The sequence below is a fragment of the Dermochelys coriacea genome, chromosome 4 (genome assembly GCF_009764565.3).
Source record: "Dermochelys coriacea isolate rDerCor1 chromosome 4, rDerCor1.pri.v4, whole genome shotgun sequence".
Taxonomy (NCBI): domain Eukaryota; kingdom Metazoa; phylum Chordata; order Testudines; family Dermochelyidae; genus Dermochelys; species Dermochelys coriacea.
The window spans coordinates 146031475-146047623 of record NC_050071.1 but is presented as its reverse complement, the minus strand read 5'-3'; the positions used below and the strand labels follow the sequence as shown (position 1 = coordinate 146047623).

General features: G+C 56.3%; 2 protein-coding genes and 1 long non-coding RNA gene across 9 annotated transcripts in view; 1 reads left to right on the top strand and 2 right to left on the bottom strand.

The window, feature by feature from the left end:
* The window catches only part of LOC119854624 (dedicator of cytokinesis protein 2-like), a 337122-nt gene that overhangs the window by 97568 nt on the left and 223405 nt on the right, over nucleotides 1-16149 (bottom strand). The gene's annotated exons all lie outside the window — the stretch shown is intronic.
* LOC122459779 lies at nucleotides 1825-15452 on the bottom strand. The gene is made up of 3 exons (XR_006280682.1): nucleotides 15442-15452; nucleotides 10228-10232; nucleotides 1825-2127 (listed from the first exon to the last, which is right to left on the bottom strand). It is a non-coding gene; the product is annotated as an uncharacterized LOC122459779 (long non-coding RNA).
* The window catches only part of LOC119854625 (INSYN2B protein-like), a 37034-nt gene continuing 32314 nt past the window's right edge, over nucleotides 11430-16149 (top strand). The window contains exon 1 of one of the 2 annotated variants that reach the window (XM_038399406.2): nucleotides 11430-11661. The gene's annotated coding sequence lies outside the window, so the exon portion shown is untranslated. The remainder of the gene's footprint in view (nucleotides 11662-16149) is intronic. The other variant, XM_038399408.2, reaches the window with a different exon arrangement.

Sequence of the window (16149 nt, the reverse complement as noted above, 5' to 3'; positions counted from 1 at the left end):
AATACACTCTGGCATGATCTGCTCTGCCAGAACCTCAATGGCTACCAGAGATTGGGACCATGTCTGTCTCAGACGACTGACTCCTCTTCGCCTTTGCAGTACCAACATCACTCGGCGCCTGCGTGGCACTCCCCTTGGGACCTGAGGGCTCCATACTCTTTTTGGGTGTCAGTAACAAAGATTTTCTTGGAGATTTACTCATCTCCTTGTGCTCAGAGGTGGGTAACGGGACTACCTTTGCTGAGATCTGCAGTACCTTAGATGCCACTTGGTGCCACAGTATCACCTATTTCTCTAGCGGCATCCAGTGACCAAGATATCAATATGGATGAGGCCCTAGCAGTACTGGGAGATCTATGTACAGGCAGGTCCTCCCCCTGGGATCTGAAGCTGGCCACAGGGCTTGCTCCATCATCAGGAGTTTAAATTTGATCTTCCTGTTTTTTGGGGGATCTACCCTTGAAGGAAGTGAATATCTTGCACTTACTAGGGATATTGGTATTACCCAAACAGCACAGGCAGTGGGAATGCCCATCGCTGACTGGAATAGCCACATGATAAGAGAGTCACCTTTAGCATCCCGGCGAGTGAAAGAAAGAATGAAAGAAAAGGGAACAGCTATCCAACAACTACAAACACTATATACTAACCAACTTCTGAATACTAGCAGAGAACGGGCACAGCTGTAGGTCCCATCTCAGGCTGAAGGCTATTGAGAAGGAATTGAGGGCAATTTACCCACGTAGCCCCAGATAGCCTTGGTGCAGGTGTGGGGGACACGTGCAAGCTGAACAGACACTGCTCCCAAAAATCTCTGATCAAAGACACGGGGCACAGATGAACCTGAAGTGGAGCACCCACAGGGACACTCTTGAAGAACTGCTAGTTTTTAATCCATTTAATGTGTGACATAATTAATTTTACATTGTTCTAGGTTTTTAATCAAAATGTCTTACGTTATCAAGTCAAATGCCTTACGGAAGTACATTACATCACCACTATTACCTTTATCAGCCAAACTTGTAATCTCATAAAAAAAATCAAGTCAGTTTGACAGGATCTACCTTCTAGAAGCCCATGTTAATTACATTAGCCTCTTTTAGTTCTTTATTAATTGACTTCAGTAGCAGCTGTGCCACTATCTTGTCTGTGATCAGTGTCAAACTTCAGAGTAGCAGCCGTGTTAGTCTGAATTCACAGAAAGAAAAGGAGTACTGACAGGCTTATAATTTACCTGGGTCATCCGAGTTACTCTTTTTAAAACTTGCACATTAGCTTTGTTCCAGTCTTCTGGAATTTCCCCAGTGCTCCAAGAAAATCAACATTATTGAAAATCAACATTAACGGTCCAGTGAGCTCCTCAAGCAGCTCTTTTAAATCTCTTGCATACAAGTTATCTGGACATACTGATTTTAAAATGTCTAACTTTAGCAGCTTCTGTTTAACATCCTCTAGTGATACTAATGGAATGGAAAGAGTGTTATCACCATATGATGAGACTGCGTCATTTGTTCTTCCCCAAATATTGAACAGAAATATTTATTGAACACTTCTGCTTTTTCCACATTATTATTGATAATTCTACAATTCCCATCTAGTGGTTCATCTACAGACCAATACCACTTTTTTGTTCCTAATATATTTAAAAAACTCCTTCGTATTGTCCTTAACTCTGCTGGCCATAAAGTTCGCCTTGTGTCCTTTGCCTTCCCTCATCAGTTGATACAATGTCTAACTTCTGATTAATATTCATTACTATCAACTTCCCCTTTTTATCTATTTAATCAATCATCTATCTACTTAAACTGCCTTCTCTTCCCCTCTAATCCAGGTTGTTTTTTTTAAGCAGCACAGCCTTCTTCCTCAGTTGTGGGGCTGTGGGTTTTTGGGCATTTAGTAAGATGTTCTTAAACTATTCCCAATTATCATTCACATTTTTCTGATTAAATTCTTCCTCCCAGCTGATCTGCCTCATAATTGTTTTCAGCTTTGTGAAACTGGCCCTATTAAAGCACCAAGTATATCTATTACTGGTCTCGACTTTATTCTGCTTGGACATTATAAATGTGATCAAGTCATGAGCACTTGTACCTAAGTTACCATTAATTTTTGGTTCTGCAATCAGTTCTTTATCTGCAAGAACAAGGTCGAATAACGAATTCCCCCACATTGGCTGCAACATTTTTTGAGTTAGGAAATATCATCTACAATGTTTAAAAATTCCAAGGATGTTTTCATCCTCCAGCATAAGACCCCCAGGATCACAGTGTTTCTGTTGCCTACACATTATAGACAGGTGCGTAAGGAGGCCATCATCCTGGTTCCTAATGTGATTTGGTGGTCGGTAGCAGATACTACCTAGTACCCCAGTACCCTTTGTACCTATTGATAAATGCAGGCCTCAGTTTGTGGTATGAGATTTTGTATTGTAACCATTTGTTTCCACCACTCTCGCATGTCTAGTTGAATCTCTATTTGTTCTTAAATAAACCTGCTGTTGTTTTATTACAAGTGCTCACAAATGCTGTGTGATTTACAGGAGCGACGACTGAAGGTAAAACTGGGAAACTGGGGCATGCTGCTCCCCTTTGTGGCAGAGGAGCTGGGATTCCTGTGAGCAGCCAGTGTCAGGGGCTGGATATCACAGGGGAAGGGCTTCAAAGTGAGTCAGGGACTGGGGTGCACCTGCACTACGAAGTCAGGGCTGATCTACCCCAAAGGACAGTACTTGAGTGGCTCACAGGCTGGTAGTGTTAGGGATCTGACACCCAGCCACCCTGGGTAAGGCCGCTGGCACTCTATACCTCAAAGTAACTCCCTGGAACCCCCATACTCTCCACTGTGATAGGATTATGATGTTTTGTACAAAGGGTGCCTTGTAAGGTATCATTTTGTAAGTCTGGATCGGCTGAACACTAATAACCTGGTGGATAGTATGTGCTAACATGGTATGTGACGTTATGAAGTATTGCTGTATGTGTTACAATTACAACAAGGGAACATAAGAATGGCCACACTGGGTCAGACCAATGGTCCATCTCGCCCAGTATCCTGTCTCCGCAGTGGCCAATACCAGGTTCCCCAGAGGGAACATAATCACCAAGTGACCCATCTCGAAGGCAGCACATACACAATGGGGACTGCCTGACCCCCACTCACAGCAGGATTTTCTAGCAGCTGGAAGAAGGTATAAAAAGAGAGACAGTGACATCATTTGGCCTCTCTCTTCCCCCCACCCCCTGCCATCTCAACACCTGGAGGGACACGTGGAAGACACAGACTTAGAACTGGGGAGTTTGGTCTCAGGCTGGAAAAGGGTCCAGTCTATGTATTGAGGATCTATAACCTGCTTGTACCAGCTGTCAAGGTGAGAAAAACTGTTTGATTCAACTCTTAATTAGACTAAAAGTTTTGGATTTAGAATGCGCTTTTCTATTTTTATTTCTCAAGGTAACTAACTTGGACTTTGTGCCTACCACTTACAATCTTTCTTTCTGTCATTAATAAACTTATTTTAATGCTCTATCCTTACCAGCGAGTTTGTCTAAAGTGTTTGGGGAATCTGCTTAGGTTACAAAGACTGGTGCATGTCCACTTTCCTTTGACGCAGTGGCGAACTAGGTAATGAACTTACACAGGCCAGGCTTCTGACCAGTGCAGTTCTGGGGTGCATGGCTGGGCAGCTGGGGGAACTGGCTGGAGCCTCCTTGTTGATGGTCCGTGAGTAAGGCTGAGAGTCTGTCATGGAGGTCACAGATTCCGTAACTTTCTGGGACCTCCGTGACTTCTGCAGCAGCCGGTGTGTCTGGCTCCGGGGCTGCCCGAACAGCTCAGGCAGCCCCTGGGCCAGCTGCGCCGGCTGTTGCTGGGGCAGTCTGAGGCCACTGTGCCCCCCCACACACACACACAGAGCAGTAGTTTGGATGTGTGAGGGAGCTCAGGGCTGGAGTAGGGGGTGGTGGTGCTTATCTCATGGGGGCGTGGGGGGGGGGGCTTGAAGCGGCCAGAATGGCCCTGCAGCTCCTAGGCAGAGGGGACAGGGGGTTCTGCATGCTGCCCCTGCCTGCTTGCCCCTGCAGCTCCCATTGGCTGCAGTTTCTGGCCAATGGGAGCTGCAAAACCTGTGCTCACGGAAGGGCAGCGTGCAGAGCCCCCGGCCTTCCCTCTCCCTAGGAGCTGCAGAGACATGCCAGCTGCTTTCAGGGAGCCACGCGGAGTCGGGTAGGGAGCCTGCCAGCTCTGCCAACCCTCCACCCCAGCATCAGAGGGGGTCCCGGGCCACACGCTACCGCCTGCCCCCCCCAACACCAGAGGGGGTCCCGGGACGCCCCCCGCAGCACCCCGGCCCACGTTTTAGTTCGGGGTATATAGTACAAGTCCTAGACAGGCCACAGGCCGTGAATTTTTGTTTACTGTCTGTGACCTGTCCATTACTTTTACTAAAAATATCCATGACTAAAACGCAGCCTTATCCATGAGTGGCTGGGAAATCATCCAAGTACCTCAGCTGGGTGTGTCCCTGCCTGTGGCTGGCTGTGTAAGTGCACAGTCTGTCAGAGGTTTGTAGCTTGACGCAGCATCACAGTGTGAGAGACAGCCCAGGCTGGGGGGTTTGGAGGGCTCAGCAGTTCCACAGCCCAGGTTTCACCCTGGGGACCCCGTCACAGCTACCCCTCGCTAGAGGCAGTGAGGAACAAGGTGACTCACAATCCTGGGTACCCCAAGAACTGTCACAAGCCCCAGGCAGCAGCCCCATGCTCCGAGGTGTAGCTTTAGTGCTTATGGCACTGGATGGCTTGGGACATGGCTAATGTGCTACAGAGCCTTTCACCTGTAGGATACCAGTTCGAACAGAGGACTTCATTTACCACGGACGTCAGGCCAACACCACCACAGAATTAAATATGCATAGCTTTTTAAAGCCAAGGTTTATGGTTAGCTCAGCAAGTAATTTACATTAAAACCACATCCATAGCTGAACTAGCAATGGAAGCTGGGCAGAGTGTGATCCTTGGAAACCCCAGCTGACTGTATCCAGAGGATGATCCTCAGGAGACCCCAAGCAACACTTGGGTTTCCTTGGAGGTGCACACGAGGGAGTGCTTGAGAGAAAGTCACCTTCCCTGCTGCTGGCACAGAGCAGCCCATCCATGGCCAAACTCCACTTTCATCCTCCCTCCTTCCCAATGGCAGAATAGGACAGGGAGCTGCCATAGTCACACCAGAGAGCATAGCAGATCTGAGCTCCCCATCCCATGCCCTGCCCCACACGATCTCCTTAGACAACAGAACTAGATGCTACAGTGCCAGTAATGGGTACCAAGGGATGCTGGACACAGAGTGAGCACTGCCCAGTGTGCCTGCCCCACAGGCGTTAAGCACATCTCACCCCAGGAATGGCTCAGCCCTCACACACACTAGCCTAAGTTCTGGTGAATATCCCTCCCCTCAGTTGTGCACCAAGCCCCAGCCCCAGTCTGCTCTCTCCCAGACAGGAGAACGTGTCCCTGGGTTCTACACTGCTTGTCTGATGTGGGGGTAGAGCCCCACACACCCACAACAACCCAGTACAGGCAACACAGCTCTGCCGGGCAGGGGAAACAGAGCCACGTGAGGGATGGGATCAGAGTTATGGCAGTTTCTGATCCAGGGACGGGCTCACGCTGCAAAGGCTCAAAGGGAAGGTTCCCTGCCAATGAAAACTGACCCATCTGTCCTCAGACCCACTTTCATACCAACCACCATGTGCATGAACGTGCACCCCCTTTTGCCTTCAAAGGGCTGGGGGCTGCTGGGGCCCACTGCACCCAAGTGTGAGAACTGCCCACAATGCTGGAGGGCTTGAAGCCCCCTATACCCCACATTTCATCCAGCTCGATAGCGAAACACCATGAAAATGGGGCCTAACCAGTCACCAGGAGACAGTGGCCAGCGGGGATGGAGAGGTAGCTAGGAGGCCTTTCCCATCTAAGGGACACTAGTTCCAATCTAGCCCCAGGCTGCGGGGGGGAGGGTTGGGGATGGAATATTTCATTGCTAGGTCTAATCTAGGGGTTCTCAAACTTCACTGCACCATGACCCACTTCTGACAACAAAAATTACTACATGACCCCGGGAGCGGAACCAAAGCCCAAGCCTGCCTGAGCCCCACTGCCTTGGACAGGGGGCCAAAGCCAAAGCCTGAGCCCCACGACCCAGGGTCGGGGGTCCAAAGCCGAAGCCCAAGGGATTTAGCCCCAGGCAGGGCGCCTGTAACCTTTGCCCTGCCACTCAGGGCTGAAGCCCTCTGGCTTTGGCTACTGCCGGTGGGGCTCAGGCTTCGACTTTGCCCCGGACCCCAGGAAGTCTAACACCAGCTCTGGCGATCCCATTAAAACAGGGTCCCGAGCCACAGTTTGAGAACTGCTGGAAATCTGACCTCCGGTCAGCCGTGATGGGACAGTGCTGCCATCTGGTGGCTACTTGTGATTTTGGTGAAGTGGAGTGTGCACAGGATGACCTAGAAGGCAGGTGACACATCACAAACGGCATTAAGTGGCCCCTCATTAGCAGTCTCAGCAGAGAGAGCAGGGAGTGACTGAGCGCGGGAGACCAAGCTCCAAAAGACAGTCCCTCCAGGGCACAGCTAAGGCTGGGGAGCAGCGTGCTGGGGGCTCCTTGCCCTGCCAATGAAGGGTCCTGTTCTACGGAGCAGGGTCTGTTCCACACAGCACCTTTCCGCAGTGCTCCGTTCAGTGGCTAGAACTACCACATAGCAGGTGCAGTGAATCCAAAGACACAGGGAGGTTTGAAAAACATGCCAAGGACCCAGAAACTGATCCAGCTAAACAGTAAATGAATAAAAATCAATCCCGTTAGCATAAAAGTGAAAGAGTGAACATGACAAGCCAGGAGCTGTGTCCCCCACTGGCCCACAGCTGTGTCAGCAGCACCTGCACAAAGACACCGCAGAGCCTTGCTAGGGCAAACTGCAGAGAGAGTCCTGCATTGGCACAAGGGTCATTAGCTGCCCCTCGTGATCCATATTCCTTCAGTCCTAGCAGCATGACTTGCCTGCAGAGTTTGAAATGAATGTCTCCTGGCTGCACACAAGCTGTTGGCTCAGCCCAGGCTGCGTCCAGTCCATACCCAGGACTTTGCTTGGGAGTGCACGTGACACACAGCGTGCATAGCAAGGGGTCTTTCTGAGACAGTGAGCATGTGACATAGGGCAGACTGGAAATTCGCATTCTCATCTATCCTACTTGCCTGCAAGCCCAGGCTCAAGAGAGCCTCAAGAGAGACCCGACAGTATTGTTACTAATCAGCAGCTCATGGACAGAGACTGTCTTGGCCTGAGCATAATGTCTGATCATCGGATGCATCCGATGAAGTGAGCTGTAGCTCATGAAAGCTTATGCTCTAATAAATTTGTTAGTCTCTAAGGTGCCACAAGTACTCCTTTTCTTTTTGCGAATACAGACTAACACGGCTGCTACTCTGAAACTTGTCTTGGCCTGTGGTTCCGAATGGAACTGCCCCAGCACAAGGAGCAGCGCACTGACCTGGGGCTCCTTGAGAAGGGAATGCCAAGTGCCATGGTGTTAGCAAGCAGGGCATCCTACTCCCCTTTCCCCAGTGAGTCCAGTGCATGCGGCTTGTCCCCTCTGGAAGGAGCAGCCAGCAGAGCTGGGTGAGACTGGAGGTTACACGGAAAGTTGGGGCTTGGCAGGAATGTGACAGGATGGACACTTCTAAAGCAAGCCGATCTCTTCGGGGATTTGATGAGATTAGTTCAGTCACGTGAAAACAGCTGTTCTAGCAGCTGCTGGAATTAGATTCAGGTGAATTCACTGCACTGCCTGTTACACCTTGTACCAGTGAAACTGTATTTCCATTTAAATTACATTACTAGGAGGGAAGCAGCCAGACCCTGCCATACATATGGATATGGTTCAGCTAGGGAATGGGGGAGCTGTGCACGCACCGGCTATAGATCTCCCAGCAAAGCGTCAGCCCGCCCAGCAGCACAAGCCACTCACACAGCCTCAGGGGGGATTTTAGTGGTGCAGATAAAGACTTTTCATTGCAACTTTCCCTAGCACAGGGGTTCTCAAACTGGGGGTCGGGACCCCTCAGGGGGTCACGAGGTTATTACATGGGGGGTCGTGAGCTGTCAACCGCCACCCAATCCCCGCTTTGTCTCCAGCATTTATAATGGTGTTAAATATATAAAGAAGTGTTCTTAATGTATAAGGGGGGGTCGCATTCAGAGGCTTGGTATGTGTAAGGGGTCACCAGTACAAAGTCTGAGAACCCCTGCCCTAGCAGGATTGCAGCATGCAAATGAGCTGCCCCGTTGTGACATGACTGGCTGGGTTACCTGTGATGTCACAACCCCATCACCCAGCAGTGATTGTGGACGTCTCCAGCCAATGGATCTTACAAGAAATAAACTTGCAGGGAGGCTCAGGGCTCCTGGTGGTGGGAAGATGGGGTTCAGGGGCATGAGGGAAATGGTCTCCTCTCCAGCCTCGACAAAGGCCATCCTGCCCCACACTCACGTCTGTTCCAAATGCTGCTGCACAGATCCATGACCTAGCTCATAGCTCTGACCCAGTTCTCCCTCCCCTGGTTCTCCCTTCAGCATCACATCAGACACAAACCCCTCATCTCCACGTCCACGGCCTGTCCCATCCCGCCACCCGATCATCTCCCAGACACCACTGGGCCAACTCCGCCTTTGCCCTGCCAATGGGACAGCAGACACTGGGCACTTGCAGCATTTCCCACCTTTGCACTTTCTGCCCGGCTGCCCTTACACGCAGGGCGAGCTCCCCTTAAGCTCTGCAAGGCCACCTCATTGGCTCCATCCAGCTCCCTCTGCCGCCAGGCCTACAATAACCCCCCAGCCGCACCGAGACCATTTCCATCTCCCTGCCACCTCCTGCTCTGCCATCTGTCTGCTGTACCCCTGCTCTCTCGTTTCACACGTGGCCGGTGAGCTCCTGGGGCAGGGACTGTCCCCGTACATGCTTGCACAACACCTAGTATGATGGATCCCTGGCCTCTTGGCATTACTGTAAAACCAATAACCACAGCAATCAGGCATGTGGAGAAGGAAGAGGAGAAAGAGGGTTTTTTGGGAGGGGGAGAAGAGGAGAGAATGCAGAGCATGGGGAAGATGTGGCTTCAACCCACTTTTGCCATAATACCTACAAGAAACCAACCAGTGAGTGACTGCTGGGCTGAGGGGATGGCTGAAGAGTAGAGGCTGAAGCTATAAACATACCAACACACACCAAAGCAAAGGTCTGCGAGGGCGTAACAACTGGGGGGATTGCCCTCTGAGACACCCTTCCGATGGCACTGGTCATCTTGTCCTTGAGCTCTTCCAGGGAAGAAGCATTGCGCTCTGTGTCTGTGCTGCCCCCAGCACCGGGAACTCAATCCTCCCCGGCCTAAAGGCACTGCTGTCAGACAGGTCATAATCCTAAGGGATTGGGGAGGGGACTGAATGAGGCAGCTGGGAGTCAGGGAAGAGAAGAGAGAGTCAAAGGCAGAAGCGTGGCAGGAGGGGGTGTTTCAGGCCTTATGAAGGAATTGTCACATCTGAATCTAATACATATGGGGGCTGCAAACCACTCCCAATAGCGGTGAGCAGGGCCCTGCATGCCGCTGCCCCGGGATCCGGACATGCCAGGCTGCGCAGCACCAAGCTCTGAATCAAACTCCCACAGCCATGGTAAGGGGCTCCCCCTGCAGGCACTGTTATGGCCCTGACTGTGCGGCAACCACCAACCCAGCTGGACCCAGGGCTGGATGTGCCAAGTCTCCTTGGCAGGGTTATTCTGTCCAGACTTGGAGGCAGGAGCCTTCACCACACACAAGAACCACCCAGCTCTGCCACCAGCAGGGGCTCTTTTCCAAGGCCAGACCTGTGTACCCCCAACCCCCACCACAGGCCCTATCCTGCTGCACATGTAACACGGACAGACCCCGGTTGTCGGCAGTCAGGATTGAACCTGGGACTTCTGGAGCTTAGTGCATGAGCTTCTACCGCATGAGTTAAAAGCCATATGGCTGGCTGTAGAGCAGACTCATACTCTCTCTTTAAGTGGTCTCAGTGCCACTAGATGGGACAGAGCCCCACACCCAGGAGGTGTGTGGGTTACACATGCAAACAGCCAGCCTACCTCAAAAGACCCCACTGCTCAGCCCTTCAGAGCTTTGCAGGCCAGATAGGACCTTCTCTGTAAACAAAGGGCAAAGAACAGGGCCAGTTTCCTCTGTCCTAATTGCACTAAATTTTGTTTGGCTAAAGCACCTCCCAGACAGGCCTCAAGTCCTGGTTTCAAGACACCAAGAAGAGGGAGAATCCGCCCTTCCCTTGGGAACTGGTTCCAACAGTTACTCACCCTGGGTGAGAACAATTTGCCTGACCTCTCCTGTGTGCCTGGTGTCACGGAGTGTGAGGAGTCTGGGCCCTGCACCCCTCTTCCTGGGATTCACCGGTTTCAGAGTAGCAGCCGTGTTAGTCTGTATTCACAAAAAGAAAAGGAGTACTTGTGGCACCTGAGACTAATACATTTATTAGAGCATAAGCTTTCGTGAGCTACAGCTCACTTTATCGGATGCATCCAATGAAGTGAGCTGTAGCTCACGAAAGCTTGTGCTCAAATACATGTTAGTCTCTAAGGTGCCACAAGTTCTCCTTTTCTTTTTGGGATTCACCGTGACTCTCAGCCAGCCAGTAAAACGGAAGGTTTACTGGACAATAGGAACACAGCCTAAAACATAACTTGTGGGTACAACCAGGACCCCTCAGTCAAGTCCTTCTGGGGGTCAGGGAGCTTAGACCCCAGCCTTGGGGTTCCCTGCGTTCCACCACCCAGCCCCAAACTGAAACCAACCCCCCCAGCCAGCTCTCTCCTGCAGCCTGTGTCCAGTTCCCCGGGCAGAGGTGTTACCTCCCGCCTCCCCCTCCTGGCTCAGGGGACAGGCTCTCAGGTCTCCCGTCCCCAATGAAACCCCCTGCCACATTCCCAGGGTAACACCGCTCCCTGCTGCGTCACACCTGGTGCAGCTTCTAGCCAGGGTCTGATTTCACGTTCCCCCTTACAGGGCCCTTAGGGGCTGGGAGCTTCTCCCAGCCAAAGTGCTAATACCCCATGGTGAAGCCACCCTTCGTCCATCCCCTTTATGCTGCGCTACCCGGAGCCAGTTCCCGAGACTCCTGCCGGGGGTTTTCTCCAGCCCCCGAGTCTCTTCCCCGCTCCAGCTTTTCAACATCCCTTTCCAAGTGCTGCCCGAGAGCTAGGCGCCTGCTTCAGCCCAGCACAGGAGCCCCCGTTAATGCCCAGCGCCCCGGCCTCTCCGACCCCGGAGCTCGCCTGCCGTGCCCGCCCCCACCCTCCGCTACACGAGCACAACGCCAGCACATGCCCCCTGCCTGCCCCCGGCCGCCCACGATCCCCACCGGCCCGGGCTACCCCTGCTCCGCCGCCCCTCTGATGACACATCACTTGGCACCGACCTGCCTCCCGGCTCCACCCCCTCCAGCTGCGCCTCCCCGGCCCGGCACGGCCCGGCCCGGCCGCCAGGAGCTGCCCGTCCCCGAGCTGCCGCGGCGCCTGGGCTCGGCCGCCCGCTCCGCTCCGCTCCGCCGCGCCGCGGGGCCAGGTGAGGGGCCGTGAACGGCCGCGCTGCGAGCGGGGAGACGGCGGCGTGGGCACGGGGAGAGCACAGGGGCATGGGGCGCAGGGCACGGGAGGTGCCCGGGGGGGCGCAGGGCACAGGGAGAACACAGGGGCATGGGGCGCAGAGCACGGGGGGGTACCGGGGGGGCGCAGAGCACGGGGAGAGCACAGGGGCATGGGGCGCAGAGCACGGGAAGAGCACAGGGGCATGGGGCGCAGGGTACGGGGGGGTACCCGGGGGGGCGCAGAGCACGGGAAGAGCACAGGGGCATGGGGCGCAGGGCATGGGAGGTGCCCGGGGGGCGCAGGGCACAGGGAGAACACAGGGGCATGGGGCGCAGAGCACGGGGAGAGCACAGGGGCATGGGGCGCAGGGCACGGGAGGTGCCCGGGGGGCCGCAGGGCACAGGGAGAACACAGGGGCATGGGGCGCAGAGCACGGGGGGGTACCGGGGGGGCGCAGAGCACGGGGAGAGCACAGGGACATGGGGCGCAGGGCACGGGGGGGTACCCGGGGGGGCGCAGAGCACGGGGAGAGCACAGGGGCATGGGGCGCAGGGCACGGGGGGGTACCCGGGGGGGCGCAGAGCACGGGGAGAGCACAGGGGCATGGGGCGCAGAGCACGGGAAGAGCACAGGGGCATGGGGCGCAGGGTACGGGGGGTACCCGGGGGGGCGCAGAGCACGGGAAGAGCACAGGGGCATGGGGCGCAGGGCACGGGGGGGGTACCCGGGGGGGCGCAGGGCACGGGGAGAGCACAGGGGCATGGGGCGCAGGGCATGGGAGGTGCCCGGGGGGCGCAGGGCACAGGGAGAGCACAGGGGCATGGGGCGCAGGGCACGGGAGGTGCCCGGGGGGCCGCAGGGCACAGGGAGAACACAGGGGCATGGGGCGCAGAGCACGGGGGGGTACCGGGGGGGCGCAGAGCACGGGGAGAGCACAGGGACATGGGGCGCAGGGCACGGGGGGGTACCCGGGGGCGCAGAGCACGGGGAGAGCACAGGGGCATGGGGCGCAGGGCACGGGGGGGTACCCGGGGGGGCGCAGAGCACGGGGAGAGCACAGGGGCATGGGGCGCAGAGCACGGGAAGAGCACAGGGGCATGGGGCGCAGGGTACGGGGGGGTACCCGGGGGGGCGCAGAGCACGGGAAGAGCACAGGGGCATGGGGCGCAGGGCACGGGGGGGGTACCCGGGGGGGCGCAGGGCACGGGGAGAGCACAGGGGCATGGGGCGCAGGGCATGGGAGGTGCCCGGGGGGCGCAGGGCACAGGGAGAACACAGGGGCATGGGGCGCAGAGCACGGGGAGAGCACAGGGACATGGGGCGCAGGGCACGGGGGGTACCCGGGGGGGCGCAGAGCACGGGGAGAGCACAGGGGCATGGGGCGCAGGGCACGGGGGGTACCCGGGGGGGCGCAGAGCACGGGAAGAGCACAGGGGCATGGGGCGCAGGGCACGGGAGGTGCCCGGGGGGGCGCAGGGCATAGGGAGAACACAGGGGCATGGGGCGCAGGGCACGGGGGGGTACCCGGGGGGCGCAGAGCACGGGAAGAGCACAGGGACATGGGGCGCAGGGCACGGGGGGTACCCGGGGGGCGCAGAGCACAGGGAGAACACAGGGGCATGGGGCGCAGGGCACGGGGGGTACCCGGGGGGCACAGAGCACAGGGAGAGCACAGGGGCATGGGGCGCAGGGCTCGGGGGGTACCCGGGGGGGCGCAGGGCACGGGGAGAGCACGGGGCATGGGGCGCAGGGCACGGGGGGTACCCGGGGGGGCGCAGAGCACGGGGAGAGCACGGGGCACAGGGCTCAGGGGGTACCCGGGGGGGCACAGGGCTCAGGGGGTACCCGGGGGAGCGCAGAGAACGGGGAGAGCACAGGGACATGGGGCGCAGGGCATGGGGATAGCCCGGGGGGGCACAGGGCACGGGGGTTCCCCGGGGGGCGCTGGGCAGAGGAGAGCACAGGGACATGGGGGCACAGGGCACGGGGGGAGCCTGGGGGGAGTGAAGGTGCATGGGGGGAGCACAGGGACATGGGGCTGCAGGTATGGAGAGTCCGGGGCGTAGCACTGGGACAGGGGGGTGCAGGGCACGAGGGGAGCACAGGGACATGGGGGCGCAGGGCACGGGGAGAGTGAAGGTGCATGGGGGGAGTGAAGGGGTATGGGGGGAGCACAGGGACATGGGGCTGCAAGTATGGGGAGCCCTGGGGGAGCGCAGGGCACGGGGGAGCATACGGGACAGGGGGCGGTGTGGGAGCAAGGAACACAGGACTCCGGGGCATGGGGAGTGGGGGAGTCACAGGGCATTAGGAGCTGGGGGCCATGAGAAGCCTGGGGGGACCCCAGGGACAGGGGGCTGCGGGGCTGGAGGAGTTCAGGGTATGGAGAGTCTGGGGACCCAGGTCTGCAGGGGGAGCTAAAGAGTATTAGGAGCCAGGGAGCATGGGGAGCCTGGGGCTGGTGTTGCGGTGTCCTAGGGACAACAGGTCCGCAGGACTCAGTTTCTGAGCCATGGTCCCTTGAATCAAGATGGGTGGAGCCTGGGTGCCAGGTTTCGTCCTCTGAGGGGCACTGGCTCTGCACTGCCTGGTCAGTGCCCTGGAGGATGGCTCAGAAAGCTGCAGTCATGGAGCCAGCTCCAGCTCAGTGCCAGCCTTATGTACACCCATTGGGGTCACAGGGGGTTGGTGGGGGAGCAAGGGTGGATGTGCAGTGGTGGGGAAACCACTGGTGGCCAGGGTGGTCACACGAGGCTGGTGAGGGTCACTGGGGCTGGAAGGGCCTCGGTCGGGTAGTTGGCTGGGTGAGGAGTTTGCCGAGCTCTGACCTACATTCCCTGTTTTCAAAGGGTACGTGAGGTGCCCAGCCCTGTGAGGTTTGGGACCCTCGAGCTGTAGGATCCCATCCGCTCCCAGGCACTGGGGCAGGGTTGGCTCCTTTCCATCTGCTGCTAGCGTTTGGCCGATGGGGCTCCCAGCACTTCTCCGGGGGAGTCTCTCCCCCTCCCCGTTGCTCTGGTTGAGGGAGCAGCAGAGTAAACAGATTCCAAAAGGGGAACCTGCCGGGAGCATCTCTAGCCCTTGATGACCTGACACCCGTCTGCATGTCCCCCCCGTTGCCCCTCCTTTGGAATGGGCTGGAAGGAGCCATGTGCTGGCGGAAGGGGCAGAGGCTGCCTCACAATGAATGAACCTGGCCATGGTAGCTCTGCTGCCCTGGCTTTTCCCTGTTCAGTCTGGCCTCTGGGGAATAGCACTGGTTCAGTACCACCTTCGGGGGGTGCTGCAAACCCCCCGGCTTTGTCCTGTCGTCATGTCAGGGAGGTAGCCAGGAAACACCTGGTTCTGGGGAGAGACCCCCATACCTGCCCTTTCCTTTCTTGGAGTGAGGGCACGGTGTCTGCAGCCCAGTCTAGAGAGGAGACGTAGCCCCTGGCTGGAGGAGCTGGAGGCTCCAGGAAGAAATAAATCTGCCCCAGCTTCTCAGACTAGTGACTATTGCTGTTGGAAAGACCAAAGTTCCCTGGCTAGCCCATGTCCGCACCCTCTGCTCAGGCTGCCCTTTCTCGCTGCCTCAGCCTGTTTCAGCCTCCATCTCTGCTCAAAGAAAAGGAGGACTTGTGGCGCCTTAGAGACTAACAAATTTATTTGAGCGTAAGCTTTCGTGAGCTACAGCTCACTTCATTGGATGCATCTCTGCTCAGTCACTAACGTGTGGGAGATCCAGGGAGAGCGTGCCAGTCCAGAGAGCAACCACCTCCCTCTCTGCTGTCCCTCTTTAGGAGACATGTCCATCAGCTGAGACCCACGTGTGCTTCTGTCCCACCCTTGTCCCGGGCCTGTCATTTTCTGAGCTGTTTCAGAGTAGCAGCCGTGTTAGTCTGTATTCACAAAAAAGAAAAGGAGGACTTGTGGCACCTTAGAGACTAACAAATTTATTTGAGCACAAGCTTTCGTGAGCTACAGCTCACTTCATCAGATGCATCTGAGCTGTGCATTCCTGACCTGTGGGTCCGAGGTTAGACGCCATTTCTGCTAGCGGGTGTTTCCGGCAGCTCGTTCTGCTGTGTTCTGGTTGGGGCCTTTGTGCCTGAGAACTAGGAGCAGAGCAGGGCCGCAGCAGCGATTGAAGTGCTTGGTTTCCAGAGACCTCTCTACTGTCCTTGCCCCCACTACCAACCTCAACAAAGTGTGCCAGATGCGGGGAATCCTCAGGAGAGGCTCTGGGGCGGTGACTCTGATGCTAAGAGCAGGGACTGTCAAGACCCTGAGGAAAGAGAGGGCTCAATGGTGCCATTTTCTTCCTTTCATGGGTCAGGTGGGGATAAGTGACAGAGGGTATGTGTAACCAGCATGGGCTGACCTACCCAGCTGGCCTGAATGCTGCTAGCGTGGGTAACAACAGTGCAGCATGGGAGTGTGTGCCTCGGGGCCATGCCAGGCTTTCCTGCTTGCACTGAAGCAC